Below are 16681 nucleotides of genomic sequence, written 5' to 3'. Positions count from 1 at the left end.
AGGGAAGCTGAAGCTGTTGGCTGGTTAATCAGGGAACCAAGTATCTAAGATTGAGAATCAGCAAATTATCCCTCTCTGAAGATTTTCACAGGAGCCTTTTCCCAGTCTCAAATGCTCAGTCTGCATAGAGAGTAGCAGAAAGTGTAAAAAATCAGTCATTTTTCCAAATATGTACAACAACCCAGAGAGGAAACGAAGGCAGTTTTAGTTCCTACCGTCCCACCATGAAGCTGTTACCTGCCTCCTTATCCCCTCCGCTCCCTGTCTCTCTCCTGTCTTCTGCTCTCCCTTCTTCATCCTCAACCCTGGGGCCTGAACATGATCTGAACTTCCTTGATTGTATCCTTTCTCTCTGATTATAAAAACTTTCAAGGCTCAGCTTAAACATTACTTTTTCTAGAACACCCTCACAGGTATGGCTGGAGCAGCTCTCTTCATGGGGCCAACCACTGAGGTAGGATGCTCTGACGGCAACAGTCACAATTCATGCTGCATTATGTCATCTCCTGAGGGGTCTGTTTTCTACTAGCAAAACCACTGATAGCACTCAGTATTATAGCTGATCCTCACCCATAGGCTTTAGCATGGGTTTCTGGATGAATTCTATTTTAAAAGTAAGATGATAGAATGAAAACACAATGTGTAGGACTTTGCTCTCGAAGTTTATTTTCTTGTCCATCTCTGGGCTCTAATACAGACCTCATTCCCTCAGGCCCTGCCCCATGAATGAGAAAAATTTTTTTTTTCTCTTTAAACGCTCAGTAACTGTAACAATAGACTTGAGTGCATGGTGGAGAACATGAGAATGGTGCAGGAGAGGGCAAGATTCCTGTCCGCTGTTCATAGGGTTGTTATGAACCGGAGTCGATTGGACGGCACCTAACAACAACAATGTGCTCTAAAAATAATAAGTAGCTTTTGTATGCCTGAAATCCTGCATAAATTAGTACAGGATCCTGTTTCTTCATTCTGTTAGTTTTTAATGTGTTCATTCATTCTTTTATTCTGCATACCTTAACTGATGCTGGCTGTTCAAAGCTATTGTTGTTGATATTAGAGAACTGCCTGTGTTTAAATCCTATTCCACAAGATATGTCAGTTAGTTAACTCACTTCAACTCTCAGTGTATGTTTTCTCATCCACGAAATAGAAGCCAAGAAATCAAAGAGCTAAACAGGAAATTTCAAAAGGCATCCCGGGACGACAAAGCAAGATACTATAATGAAATGTGCAGAGAGCTAGAATCAGAAAATCAAAAGGGCCGAACTCGCTCAGCGTTTCTTAAGCTGAAGGGGCTGAAAAACAAATTCAAGCCACGGGTGGCAATATTTAAGGATACTTTGGGTAGAACGTTAAATGATCCAGGAAGTATCAAGAGAAGATGGAAGGAATACACAGAGTCACTGTATCAGAAGGAATTGGCTGACACAGAAGACTTTCATGAAATAACATATGAGCAAGAGCCTATGGTGATGAAGGAGGAAGTTCAAACTGCTCTGAAGGAATTGGCAAAAAACAAGGCTCCAGGAGTTGATGGCATACCAATTGACATATTTCAACAAAGAGACACTGCCCTGCATGTGCTCACTAAGTTGTGCCAAGAAATCTGGAGAACAGCCAGCTGGCCCACTGACTGGAAAAGATCGATATTTGTTCCCATTCCAAAGAAAGGTGACCCAACAGAGTGCAGAAATTATCAAACAATATCATTAATATCACATGTAAGCAAGATTCTGCTGAAAATGATCCAAAAACGTTTGGAACAATATGTCAACAGAGAACTGCCAGATGTGCAGGCTGGATTTAGAAGAGGTCGTGGTACTAGGGATATTACAGCTAATGTTAGATGGATCTTGGCAGAAGCAAAGAATACCAGAAGAATGTCTGTCTGTGCTTCATTGACTATGCAAAGGCTTTTGACTGTGTGGATCACAACACGCTGTGGCTGACTCTGAGAAGAATGGGAATCCCATAACATTTGATTGTGCTAACGCAAAACCTATACTTGGACCAAGAGACAGTCATCAGAACAGACCAGGGAGACATTACATGGTTCAAAATCAAGAAGGGGGTTCGTCAGAGATGTATTTTGTCTCCATACCTTTTCAATCTGTATGCAGAACAGATTATCCGAGATGCTGGGCTATACGAAGAAGAATGTGGCATCAGGATTGGTGGAAGACTCATCAACAACCTGCATTATGCGGATGACACAACCCTGCTTGCTGAAACTGAGGAGGACCTGAGGCGCTTGCTGCAGAAGGTCAAGGACTGCAGCCTACTATATGGATTGAAGCTCAACATCAAGAAAACAAAGATTCTTACCGCTGGGCCAATTGGCAGCATCATAATGGATGGTGAAGAGATTGAGATAGTTAACAGTTTCAGTTTGCTTGGCTCCGCAATCAACACTCTTGGTAACAGCAGCCAGGAAATCAGGAGATGAATTGCATTGGGAAATCGGCTGTGAGGGGCCTCTCAAGAGTATTGAAGAGCAACAACGTCAGGTTGGAGACTAAGGTGCGCCTGATCCGGGCTATAGTCTTCACAATTACGTGCTATGCATCAGAGAATTGGAGAGTGAATAGAGTTGATAAAAAGAGAACTGATGCCTTTGAGCTTTGATGCTGGAGAAGAGTGTTGAATATACTATGGACTGATAGGAGAACAAACAGGTTTGTCCTGGAGAAGGTGAAACCGGTATGCTCCTTGGATTCTGAAGCTTCCTCTGACATACTTTGGGAATGTTGCAAGGAGGGACTGGTCCTTGGAGAGGGACATCATGTTTGGCAGAGTAGAGGGGCAGCGAAATAGAGGAAGACCTTCGGTGAGATGGATCGATTCTGTGACTGGAGTGGTGGGAATAAGTGCATTTGAGACAGCTAGGTTGGCACAGGATAGAATGGCATTTAGAGCTCTTGTACATAGGGTCACTATGAGTCGCAAGCGACTTGATGCCACATAACAACAACAAGACAATGATAATAGCTGTTATATAAGAATGGTGTTAATGATAACGATAAGGTAGTTATAAGGGTTCCATAAGCTAGTACATATGAATCAAAACTGTTCTGGTATGCACCTACAGAAGTATTGGCTCTTAAATAACTATGCCATTGTTGTTGTTGTTTTATGTGCCATTGAGTCACTTAGAGGCCTTAGGTACAACAGCTCGGAACCTTGCTCTATCCTGTGTTAATCTTATTGTCTCTGACATACCTACCCCCACTACCCTAGTCACTAAATCAATCCATTTCATCAAGGGTCTTCCTCTCTTGTGCTGTCCCTCTACCCTTCCAGGTATGATGTTGTCCTGTAGTCATTATTAATCCAAAATATGTTACAACAGAGACCAAGATGGACTTCTCTAAGTGTGTACTGGAATGATGACGAGATCTTTGCTCATTCAAGGAGTAGAAGGGCAGTCTACCCAGGAAGAACCATATGCAAGAAGGCTCAGGGATATACACCAGCATGGTGAGTTGAGGGAACCAGGAGTAATAATTCCATGATGCTTCAATATAATGTGCAGGTGCTAGGCAGGTTCTGGATGGTGGTCTGTGCTATGCCAGGCATATGGACCATCATTCTGGTGGTTTTACGATAAGGGTTTTAAGATCCTGTGTGTTTGATACAAATCGCTCAGGCAGTAGTGTGGGGGATGGAGAGTGAGAGTGGCCTAAGGTTCGCAGGTGAGGTCCCCTGATCAGAAGACCTGTGAGGGAGAAGATGAGAGATACTAAGGCAGTGAGGCCCGAGAGGAGGGAGTGGATACAGGGAAGGAGAGAGGATAACCTGAAGGGCATGGAGACTGGTTGGATAGAAGAGGAGGCAGAGTCTTGCATGGCCTCTGAATTTCTGCCCTGGTCTACCATGTGGAGTGTTTAGCCAAAACAGGGAAAACAGCCAGAGGATCAAACAAGTGATGGTGTTTATAATGCATTGTCTAGAGGGAGGAAGGTGGGGCAAGCAGGGGGCTTCAGACTGGGCATGTGGAGTTTGAGCTCCACACTCTGGAGTTGTTTAGCCTGTATGATGCTCCTCGTGCTCCCCATCTAACACACACACACACACACACACACACACACACACACACACACACACATTCATTCTTTCTTAGAAGACAGTTAATATGACTTACTTATTTCTGTATCCACCCACTCACCTCCCCCTCCATGTTCCCTACCTCTCCTGCACCACACAAGGTATGGGCTATGAGCTCAGAAATGGAAACTAAACTGGATTTGTTAGAATATAGGCTTCCTCCCTGCCCATTTCCTTAGCTTGTTGCCATGGAGTTGACTCAAACTCATGGTACCTCATGTGAGTCAGCATAGACAGTGCTCCACGGTGTTTTCACTGGCTGTTTTTTCAGAGGTGGTTCACCAGGGCTTTTTTCTGAGGTACCTCTAGGTAGACTTGAACATCCAACATTTCAGTTAGCAGTCATGTGTGTTAGCTGTTTCAACTACTAAGGATTGTTCTCAACATTCTGAATCTTGTAATTGTGTCACAAACCCAACCTCAGCACTTTGCCATGCTCTGGGTTACTGCTAGGCTGGCCTGGAGGAGCTCAGAGAGAGGCCACCTTCCATATGAGGGGGATATCTTACTGTTGGAGCCACCACAACAACTTTGGGGCTGGACGCTCTTCGCAGGAAGAGAATGTGGGCCTGAAGCCTCTACAGCAACAGGAAGAAGAAAGAAATGGTGGGGTGTAGCGGTGAAAGCAAGACATGACCAGCCTCCCAGCCACTGGCTCTGCAAAACTGTAGCTTCTTGGGGCCTGAAGTGACAGAAGGACCATCACTTGACTGCTTGTTCACACAAGTGATGGAATTCTGTAACTACCCCTATTTTTATCTGTCCCCAAAGCAGGACACTGCTCTGGAGTAAACACACAGTTGTTGGGCCCTTTTCTACTTCACATAGGGCCATCATCAAGGGGAATTAATTCAAAAGACCATGTTTGATATAAATTCAGAGGCAGCCAAAAGTCAGACTAAATCTCTTTGTCTCACATTCCCCTGGACACTTCTCAGCAACAAAGATGAGACTGGGTTCCCCGGCGGGTGGAGAGGGAACCCACACTCTGGGAAAGAGTATGTGAGTGTGTGATTATGGGAACTCCTGTGTGCAAACATTGTGTGTCTATGTGTTCATGTACTTGTACCCAATGTGCACGTATGTGTGTCTAAATAACATGTTTACACATGTTGGCATGACTGCATACCCATAGGTGCACACATGCTACCCGTGCAAATATTCCTGTGTGATCACATGTGTATTTGTGTGTGATCCAGTGTCATCCGTGTGTGTCCATGTGTGTATGAATATTCATGTGCATATGAGTGTGCAAATGTGCCTGTCCAGAGGGAAAAGGAAGCAGAGGGAGAGGTGGGGTATATTTTTAAAAAATTTACCTATCTGTGGTCAGGAAGGCAGGAGTAGGTTTGAGTGTGGGTGGGCGGGTAGGAGCTGTGTGTTTATTGGGGTAGGGAATTTCTGTTCAGGTGCTTGGGTGTGAGAACAGGACAAATGAGATGGGACAGTCCTCCACCTGACTGAGATCCTGCTGGTTCTTCTCATCCTTCCTGAGCCCCTTCTTCCAAATACCATCTTCACTGAAAGTGCCCTGGGCTAGGCTGGCCTAGCCTTACCAGCAAGAATGGACGATCTCTTAGAAGCCTCCAGGAGTCCAGGCTCTGAAAGTCAAAAGGGGCCTTGTGGTGGCTGACAAAAAATAGGTACCTTCACAGTAGGAAGGCTACCCCAGTCAGGGAGGTGCAAGGTCAGCCTGGAGGCCTTGAGAAGAGGCAGCATTTGTATTAGTCCACAAATGAATGGGACAATGTCAGAGGTAGGCGTTGTGGTTGTTATGTGCTGTCGAGTCACCTGTGACTCATAGAGACCCTATGTACAACACAGCCTTAAACCCTGCTCTGTCCTGTTCCAATCTCATTGTCTCTGACACATCTACCCCCATTGCCCAGTCACTGAACCAATCCATCTCATTGAGGGTCTTCCTCTCTTCTGCTGGCCCTCCACCCTCCCAAGGATAATGTCCTTCTCCAAGCACTGGTCCTGTCTTGTAACACGACCAAAATAGATCAGACCAAGCTTCAGAATCCTTGCCTCCAAGGAGCAGCCTGGTCTCATCCTCTCTAGGATGAACCTGTTTGTTCTCCTTGCTGTCCATGGTATATTCAATACTCTTCTCCAACACCACAGCTCAGAGGCATCAGTTCTCCTTCTATCATCCCTAGTCATTGTCCAGCTTTCTGATGCATAGCAAGTAATTGCAAAAACTATGGCCTGGATCAGGTGCATCTTAATCTCCAGACTGATTTTGTTGCTCTTCAGTACTTTGGAAAGGTAGGGATAGGATGTGGCAAAGTAAGGGGAGCATTCCTGGTGCCAGAAACAACAGAGGCTGAGACAGGAAAATGCAGGATGTGCCTGAGAAAGTCAGAGCTGAAAGGAACTTTAAAGATCCTCTGGAGGCCGCTTCCTTCATTGTAGGAAAAAACCGAAGCCTAGAGAGAGGAAGTGCTTCTGAAACCTAGAAGCAGAAATGAGGGCTCCTGACTGCCAGGCCAGCACACTTTTTCTGTGACCCCAGAAAGCTAGCAAGAGATAGCATAAGCTTATTTCTTTTGCTTTCTAATTCCAAGCTAAACCAGGGATCCTGGTTCATTGCCTCCTTTTGGCCACAGCTCACTGTGTGATGCTGAAGAAGTCACTTTACCTCTCTGAGCAAATCCTTCATCTCCAATACAAAGCAGGCATAAGGCCTGTCTTCACCTTGGACTAGCCAGTTCTGACTGCATGACTCAAAACCTCACTACTGTTGAGTTGATTACAATCCAGAGCAACTTTATAGGACAAAGAGCAGCTGGTGGGTCCAAATCACCAAACTTTTGCTTAATGGCCAAGTGCCTTAACCACAATCCCACTAGAGCTTTCTGTGCTGAAACAGAGCCTCTAAAAGGAGAGTTGTTCAGCTTTTAAAAACGAAGAAAGAAACCCCATGGAGTCTCCAAGGCTGTAAATCTTTATCTATCCAAACTGCTACATTCTTCTTTGGATTGGCTGGTAAGAGTGAACCAATGACCTTTGGGTTAACATCTGAACACTTTACACCACTAGGCCTCACTATGCTGACTCCATGTTATTGTTGTAGGTGCATGGATTCAAGTCATAGCAATCCTACCAACAACAAATCTGAACCTTGCTCTATCCTGCACCGTCTTTCTGATCTCTGATATTCTTGAGTCCATTGTTATATTACTGTGTTTTCCATCTTGTTGAGGGTCTCCCTGCCTTCCTCTGCCCTTCTATCTTTTCCAGCATGTTTTTTTTCCAAGGGATCCTGACAACATGCCAGAAGAATGCGAGACAAAGTTTCACCATCTTGCCTCTAAGGAGCAATCTAGCTACATATCCAAGGCAGACTTAAGTGAAAATTGGCCAGACTTATCCTCCTCTACAGCATCTAACGGGAATGACAGGAAGATCCTTGCTAATTGAGAAAGGCATTCCAGAGAAAAGGAACAGCATGTACAAAGGCTCAGAGGTGACTCAACAGGGAGTCAGGGGAAGCATGAGTAATTCCCTGATGCTTTGGCAGCAGCTACAGCACAGTTTGATGCTCAAAGAAATGTTTTTGAATGAATGACTATAGGAATGATGAGATTCATAGCTCCTTACCTTATCCATTCTATTTTCATCCAAGAAAAGAGAAGCTCGGCTTCTCCCCTCTCCAGGCAGGCCAAAGGGTGAAGGAGCCTCCAAATCATAAAGATCTTGACAGGGAAGACAGGAAAGACAGGAAAGAGAAATAACCTTGCTGCACAGGGTCCCTACGTTCTCCCTGTGTCTGGCCGGATGCCCTTGAGAGCGTCCTTCCTAGCAGCCTTGGCCTTGCTGAAACTGCTGCGATGAGGGGGTGGGAGGACAGGCATCAAAAGGGGGGATCCTGTCCTTGATTACTGTTTCAAGAAATTTCAAGAGATGATTCAAGTCCTCCTGCCCTAATCCCAAGAGGTAGGATTGGTTTGAAAATCTTGGATTTCCCTCCCTCCATTTTCTCTTTTTTTTAAAAAAAAGCAACCTTTATTTTACAGAAAAGTTGGATTTTCATACATTCATTGTTGCATATTTCCCTGCCTTCCCCCAGCTAACTTTTTATTTTTATTTTTTTCCTCCTTTTTTTTTGGTTGCACATTTTCTTCCCTCCTCCCTTCACCCTTCCCTAGCCCACCCGCAAGACACCCCTTGTTTCATATTGTTGTCATACATAAAATGTTCAATCATGTATTCCTTTCAGACAGTCCTTCTCCTCATCTGTTCTACTGCAGTGTTCATTATCTATCCACTTTCCCCATTCTCTGCCCACCCACCCACATCTGTCCTATTTTATAACTGTGGTGTTATACAGTATTTGTCCTTTTGTGATTGAGAGATTTCATTCAGCATAATGTCCTCCAGGCTCCCCCAAGTTGTGTACTGCTTTATGAGCTTGCTGTTTTTCAATGCTACATAATATTCCTTTGTGTGTTTTCCCTCATTTTTTAAAGCCAAATAACTATTCTTCTGAGACCACCCACCTATCAGAGCACAAGAAGCTCTGGTGGTGTTGTGGTTAAGGCACTTGGCTGTTAACTAAAAGATGAGCAGTTTGAATCTGCCAGTTGCTTTGCAGGAGAGAAAAAAAAGGCAATCTGCTTCTGTAAAAATTTCAGAACACTCAAACTTACCGCTTTCAAGTCAGTTCTGGCCAATAACGGGCTTCCATAGCTTTCTGAGGCTGTAAATCATAATGGGAAGAGATAGTCTACTTGTCTCTAATGGAGCAGCTACTGGATTTGAACTGTCAGAGATGCAGTATTTACAGCCTTGAAAACATCATGACGCTTCAACGATTTAGATCCTCCCAGAAGAGCTGTGGGTGAGCATTAACATTACTGGTAAGTATATTCGTTTTCTCCTGGACACAAGAGCGTACTATTTGGTCCTAAAAGCCTTCTGAGGTCCCTCCCAACTCTTCTATTTCTTAGTTAGTGGAATGATGGAAAACCTCATAAGCAGTTCCTTACTTCACCTCTACCTTGCATGTGAACTTCCGAGCTGTAAAACAACCCACTGGTAGATGGAATTTGGTCCAGGACTTAAAAACAATAAATGACATAGTTGAGCCTCTACATCTTGTGGTTCCTAACCTTTATACTATAATAGACAAAGTGCTAGTCAATAAGCCTTTATTTTAAGAACTACTTTTCCTCTGTAACTTTATTTGTGCCATTGTTAGAACCTCTACTTGGAATATTATTGCTTTTAATTTTTTACTCATGTACTTTTAACTTGTTAGTTAAATTTGTGTCTTCTAGGCCGCAACAGTTCCATGACACATCTTCAAGGATGTGAACATGTACGGCTAAGCACAATTGATAACAGGGCATCTAAATTCCAAAATCAATCTCCACAATAGTCTATGTGTTTCCTATTGCCAAAGGGGCCCTTTAGAGTAGTGAGAGAAGATCTTCACCCTGAAACCTACCGTGTCCCTTTTCAGCAGGAAGTAGCTAAGAGAATATGCCATCCCCTTTTCCTTATGAATCAGGGTGAAGTCTCTCTCAGGGAGGAGTGATAGGGAATGGCAAAGGACACACTGACAAAGGAGATTAATCAGAACTGGCTTTGACAAGCACTGTGGCAATGGGACAATTAAAACAGACTTTCAAGGGGGAAAAAAAAGAGGAACAAACTGGGGGGGAGGGTAGAGAAAATAGTACAACAATGAATGAATGGAAACCCAAAATCTCTGTAAATGTTAATTAAAATTAATAAAATTTAATAACGATTAAAAAAAAGATTAGAAAAGGAAAAAATAAAACAGACTTTCAAGGGGGGGGAAGAGGAATGAACTGGGGGTGAGGGTAGAGAAAATAGTGCAACAATGAGTGAATGGAAACCCAAAATCTCTGTAAATGTTCATTAACATTAATAAAATTTAATAAAAAAAAGAAAGCTTAAAAAAATTTTTTTAAAAAAAGAAAGAAAACATGAGACTGTTCCATGCTGTCCTTCAGGTCTGCTATGAGTCATAACGGACTCAATAGAAGTGGGTTTCCAATGATACAAGGAGCCCTAGTGGTACAGCTGTTAACAGAATGGTAAGCAGTTTGAGCCTGCTGGAGAAAGAGGTAAAGTCTGCTTTTGTAAAGATTTACAGCCTTAGAAACTCTATGGGGCAGTTCTTCTCTACCCTATAGGTTATCTAAAAGTTGGAATGAACTTAACAAATGGGTTTTGGTTTGGTTTCCATAGTAGAATTTTATTGCCTATTTCCCTCTCTTTGATAGCAGCTGGATGTCTTTCAACCTTGTAAAAAGATATGTAATTAATCCATGAAATTAATCCATGGTGATAGACATCAGAATCCTGATTTCCTCTAGGGTGGGGCCTGAGGGGACTGTGTTGTTGCTGGTTGCCATGGAGCTGATCCTGACTTGGGGTGTCCCCAACCATGCAGAGTGGAATGGCTCCACAGAGCTTTCAAGACTGTGACCTTTCAGAAGCCGATGCCAGGCCTGCCTTCCAAGGTACCTCTGGGAGGATTCAAATCACCAACCTTTCAGCTAACTATTTACTTTGCCCTGGGATTCTGAAAAGACTCAAAATCTTGATCTAGGTGATAGTTGCAAAAGAATATACATTTTTGAGAATCAGTCAAGTTACACACCTAAGGTTTGTGCGTTTTATTGTATATGGATTATAGCTCAGTAAAGTACTGCAAGTGAGCTCTAGAAATCTAGTGGCAGGAAGCTGCACTACAATCCCAAAGGCACAGGGTTGGAGGTTACAAGCTGCTCTGCGGGAGAAGGATGGGCAATCTCCTCCCATGCAATTAATTGCCTCTGAAAAGCCACTGAAGGGTCAGCTATGGGTTGGTTCCAACTCTACAGTATACAACACAGCAAAGTACTGCAAACATCTGAGAAGCAGACAAATACATCAAACAAAAATGGCCAGTTTAATTAATTATAGGCTGAGCACCTATAGAACCACCACCGACCATGTCTGGAACCCCCAGGGAGTCCACTGTGCTTGGCTGTGACTAAGAGGCTCCCCTTGAGGTCCCAACACCCACAGACTGTGTATCTTCATTCCAGCCACTAAGTACCCAGAGCTTATAGGAACTCAGAGACCTAGGGATGAGATGGGGTTGAAGGGCATCAGAACCTAGAAATTCCCCATCAGTTTGACCCCAAGCTTGACAGCAGCTCGTGTTCTGGTGAGTTGAAGGAACAGAGAAGAAGCTCATTTCCCCTTTCTGGGAGGGGGTTTCTGCTCTGGCCTCTCCCAGCAAGTCTTGCTTGGGGCAAGGGAGAGGGTGTCCTCAGTGAAAGTCAAAGAGAAATGTGTCTTCCCTGCATCTCTGCTAAAAATAACCCCAAGCACACTGCCACTCAGACACAGGAAGAATAGAATTGTGTTTTACTTTAAACCTAGAAGCAGCTCAGCAGTTGAGGGGCAAAGGAAGGGTGGAGAGGCTGAGACTCTAAGAATCCTGGCTGCTGTCCTTCTTCCAGCCAGTGCCCCACAGCTAATCCTCTCAGGGGTGTGGAGAGGGTGTGCATGGTTGTGACAGGGCCTCACAGCAGAACAGGAAACCAGAGAAGGTTGGGATGGGTGGGGAGGGGTCTCCGTCCTGCTGAGTGGAGTGTGCAAGCCGGAGGGGCGGGAATCACGTACTCCACGGGGTCCCAGCCTCCTCTGAGAAGTCGCAGCCCACACCAGACCCTCTCTGCGGCCCCTACCCTCCTGTGGTTTACTCCCAGGGGCTCCTGGCACACAGCCCTGTGGACTGTAACTTCATAGTGTCCTCTCTGTCTGGCTTCCGTTCTGCCTAAAGAGATTGGGACGTCCTCAAGGGCGGGCGCGGTCCAGCGGTGAGGAATTTCCCTGGAAACGGGAAGTACAAGATGTGTCAATGTGGGATCCCAGCTCCAGGAGGGAGAGGCTGAGTAAAAGGAAAGGAAGAGGCCCTCCTTGGCTCCCTCTCTTCTCCCACAACTCCCTGCCTGTCTCATGTATCACAGCCCTCCCGTTGTTGCTCTCTTGTGCATGTCTTGAGTCTTCTATTAGGAAGCAGATTCCTTGGGGGTAGGATCATCCTGCAGCTGATCACAGTGTTCCAATATAGCAGTCAAAAAGAGCTACCATGACTCGAACATGTGTCACGCTCTACACTGCATTGATCCTTTACACGAATTATCTCGTTTCATTTCCAGCAGCCCTGTGATATTGGGAGTATTACACTTCCCGTTCACAGATAAGGGAGCTCTGATGGTTTAGTGGTAAGGCATTGTGCTACCAACTCAAAGGCTTATTGTTAGAACTCAAAGCTACTTTAAGGGAGGAAGGAAACATAAAGGCTCTGAAAACCTGCTGGAGAGTCAGCTATGTATGAGTTGGTTCCAACCTGATGGTACACAACAACATTCACAGATAAGGAGTTCTAGTGGCACCATGTAATAGGTTGCGCTATTGACCAAAAGGTCTGTGGTTCTAATCCATCAGTGGCTATGAGAAAAAGACAGACAGTCCTTCCCATAAAGACTTAGAGCTTCTTCTATGAAGATGGTGTCAAAAGCAAAGAAGGAAGCCCCTTCCCCTCCCAAAACTGAAGCTAAAGCAAAGGCATTAAAGGCCAAGAAGGCAGTCCTGAATGGCATCCACACACACACAGCCCCCTCAAAAAAAGAAGATCCACATGTCACTTACCTTCCAGAAGCCTAGGATGCTGAGACTCCGAAGGCAACCCAAAAACCCCAGGAGAAACAATCTTGATTACTCTGCCAACATCAAGTTTCCCCAGACCACTGAGTCAGCCATTAAGAAGATAGAAGATAACAACACACTTGTGTTCATTGTGGATGTCAAGGCCAACAAGCACCAAATTAAACAAGCTGTAAAGAAGCTCTATGTCATTGATGTGACCAAGGTCAACACCTTGATGAGGCCTGATAGAGAGAAGAAGGCCTATGTTTGACTTGCTCCCAACTCTGATGCTTTGCATGTTGCAACAAAATTGGGATCATCTAAACTGAATCCAGCTGGCTACATCTAAATACAAATTTTTCTCACCAAAAGGGGAAAAAAAATTTAGAGCTTCAGAAACCTGTTGGGGACCCAATAGAAGATGGAATTGATTCCACAGGAGTTGGTTTGGAGTTTTGGTGTTCACAGATGAGAAAATGGAGGTTTATGCTTATGAAGTGTTTCTCTAGGATCCCACAGAGTTCATGGATTGTGCCTGACACATATAGGGCTCAAAGTCATGATCTTTGGACTTAGAGAAAGACAACTGTCCAGGGGAAAATGAGACAGAAATTTGGAAACTAGACCTCTTTCCCTGCAGTTGATGGTGTATTTGAACTATCAGAGAGGCTCTACCTTTGGGCTAGCAGTGAAACTCCCTAAGTATCATGCTCTTTGTTAAGACTCCTGACAAAACAGTGGAGGGTAAATTGTGAGTTGGTTCCAACTCTACAGCAGTGAGTTTGAGAATATTTTTGAGACTTGTTCTTAATAATTTGGAGTATGCTTACCATGATAACTTGGTAGAAAAAAAAAGAAGAGTTGTTTTGTTGTTATCATGCACTATCGAGTGGAACTGACCCATGGCTGACCCTCCGGCAGGTTTTCAGAGGCAATTAATCACAGGAGGAGACTGTCCTCTTGCCTCTCACGGAGCAGCTGGTAGAATCAAACTCTGTGCCTTTGGGATTGCAGTGCAGCTTCTTGCTATTAGGCCACTAGAGACCCCTAAAATTGCTTTAGATTAAAAATTTGCACTTCCAGTTGTAATTTTGGTCAAGGAACTTAACCAGTCTGTCTCAGTTTCCATGTCTATAAAATGGGTATAATAATCCTTACATAGAATTGTTGTAGTTGTCGTGTGCCGTCAAATTGGAACTGACTCATAACTGACCTTCCAGTGGGTTTTCAGAGGCAGTTAGTTAATGGCACAGGAGGAGATTATCCATCCTTCCGTGGAGCAACTGGTGGATTCAAACCACCTGCCTTTTGGACTGCAGTGCAATTTCTTACCACTAGGCCACCAGATACTGAGGGATAATAAGTTTGAAGTCCGACTTTTCTTCTCCTCCATCAAACCTGGACAGCCTCAAGCTCCTTCTTGCCTCAGGGTCTTTGTACTTGCAACCTTCAGTCCCCGTCTGTCACTCTCAGTTGCATCATTCTATTTTTCTTCCTAGCAATTAGCACAGTTTAGAATTATCTTGCTAATTTATTTGTTTGCTTTAATTGTTTGGCAGGCTGTCCCCTTCTCCAGCTGCCAAAGATGTGTTTCTTGAGAGCTGGGAAGTCAGTGGGGTTCAATGTCCCAAACTCAGTGCTCAAAGCAGCACTTAGCAAACACTGGAGCTTGCTAAACCTTTATGAATGAATAAATGACTGTGCTCTGAAAACAGCTCTATATTTAAGTGTCTGACCCTACCACAGGCCTTGCTGAGCCAAAGGGCAGTAAATGTAGGCTGGTGGGGGCTCAGGAGAGCTCTTGGCCCTGGCTGAGGCCCAGGTCCAGCCCTACTGCTCCCAGGCAGCAGAGAGCCATGGGGCTGCTCAGGCTTCTGGCGGCTCCAGGATAAAGGTCAACCCCTTTGCTGGAACATGAGGTTCTGTACCATCTGGGCCTGCCTGAATCTGGCCTCATCTCCCAGGATCCCCAACCTGCCCTCCACATTCAGCCAGACCAAACAACTCCAAGTACTCGGCAGAGAACACGTGGCTACTTTATGTCTGTGTGTCTTTATACACACTGTCCCTGCAACCTGGAACACTCTGCACCTTTGAGTTCCTCTGAGACCTGAGGACCCACCTCCTCTGAGGGGCCCTCTCTGACCTCTCTGCTCTGGCTACACTCAGTCCCCAATTTACCCATTATAGCCCAGGCCATTATAAATATTTTTGTGTGTATGCTTGCATCTTCCTAACTAGCCAAGGATCTTAGGAGCAGTGATTAGTTTTGGTGCTTTGTGTTCCCAAATTGAAGCACAGTGCTGAGTATTCACTGCCAACATAACCAAACCATTTGATATTAAGCTCATTCTACCTCCTATGTTGTAGAGTAGAAATGCGCTCTATAGGGGGTTTAAAGCTGTGGCCTTTCAGAAGTAGAGGACAAGACTTTTTTCCCTGCGTATGGTGCCATGGAGTTGATTGTTCAAAACAGCTTTCCTAGCTCTTTGGCTTGGCTTTCACCACATGGCTGAGTGGGACCTATGCTAATGTGTGAATGAGGTGGATAACACCTTTTGGGTTGTGATTGTTGGTAGGTGCCCTCAAGTGAATATGACTCATAGCAACCCTATGAACAACAGCTCCGAAACTTGCCCTATCCTGCACTATCCTCATGAACTCTGATAATGCTAGAGCCCCTTGTTACAATTGCTATGTCAATTTATCTTGTTGAGGGTCTTCTTCTCTTTCAGCGACCCTCCACTTTTGCCAGCATGGTGCCTTTTCCCAAGAACTGGCCCTTCCTGACAGCACGCACAAATTATGTAAGATGAAGTTTCACCGTCCTTGCCTCTAATGAGCACACTGGATATGCTTCCTCCAAGACAGACTTATTTGTTCTTTCAGCAGTCCAAAGGAATATTCAGTACTCCTCTCCAACATTACAATTCATAGGCATGGATTTTTCTTCTTCCATCATCCTTATTTATTCTCCAACTTTCATATGCATCAGAAACAATTGAAAATATCATGACTTGGATCAGACCCTCTGGGTAGGAATATGCAGATAAAATCTGTAAACTATTAATAAGGGGATTTGTCAGTTTTGTCAATCCACCAGCTTAAAGGGAACAGGTTTAGAGGCAGAAAATAGGAATTCTGCTACCAGCAAGAAATAAGGATTGGGGAGCTCAGCACACCATCCATTTGGGCTACAGATTCCCACTCAAGTCAGACGCTGACCTAGATGAGAGGCAGCAGTAGCAGCAACAGCAATAGAGAACAAGGTACCTACATGAGATAGCACTGAACCTACAGACCTAGAGCCAGGGGGCCTTCACCTAAGCTTGCTGGAGAGCTGTGGGAGGAGGGGTTACCATGATTGGCAGGTTTGAAAGGCCTTTGTAAAACTGGCTCAAAGCTGTAAAGCTAAGGTCAGAGGTCCTGTGAGTATGCCTAAGAAACTAGCTATCTTGATCAAAGAATAGTGTTCTGTTTCCTACCTGAATTTGTAATCTGTTAATATCCCTAATAAACCTCATACTTGAGTATGGTCTGTAAGTTCTGTGTGGACATTGCAACAAATTAGTGGATGCAGTAGCAGAGCAGAAAAACCCTTGGGAGACATGATTGGTGTTAGAATTAACAGAGGAAAGTGTAGGAGTGTGGGACATGCCTGGCCTCAGAGGAGTCTATTTTGTGCTGTGGATGTTGTGGACGGGGGTCTGTTTCCCTTTGTGGAGTTAGTGGAGGTCAGATGCAGCTGCTCCTGTGCTGCTCACATTCTTCTTAGACAAGGGACCTCCGGTCTGGTTCACATGCTAAACTTTTGGTTAATAGTCAAGCATGTAACCATTGTGTCATCTAGGAACACAATCAGAGCGTGTTAAATTGCCCACAGAATGCATGAACC

General features: G+C 44.6%; 1 pseudogene; it reads right to left on the bottom strand.

Annotated features, from left to right (window-relative positions):
- Window positions 1-11931: 11931 nt before the first annotated feature.
- Window positions 11932-12900, bottom strand: LOC102855419 (annotated as a pseudogene).
- Window positions 12901-16681: the final 3781 nt, after the last annotated feature.

The sequence above is a fragment of the Elephantulus edwardii genome, unplaced genomic scaffold (assembly GCF_000299155.1).
Source record: "Elephantulus edwardii isolate Elephantulus edwardi_28Jun2011 unplaced genomic scaffold, EleEdw1.0 scaffold00017, whole genome shotgun sequence".
Taxonomy (NCBI): domain Eukaryota; kingdom Metazoa; phylum Chordata; class Mammalia; order Macroscelidea; family Macroscelididae; genus Elephantulus; species Elephantulus edwardii.
The sequence above is the reverse complement of the archived record's forward strand: the minus strand, read 5'-3'. Positions and strand labels throughout refer to the sequence as shown.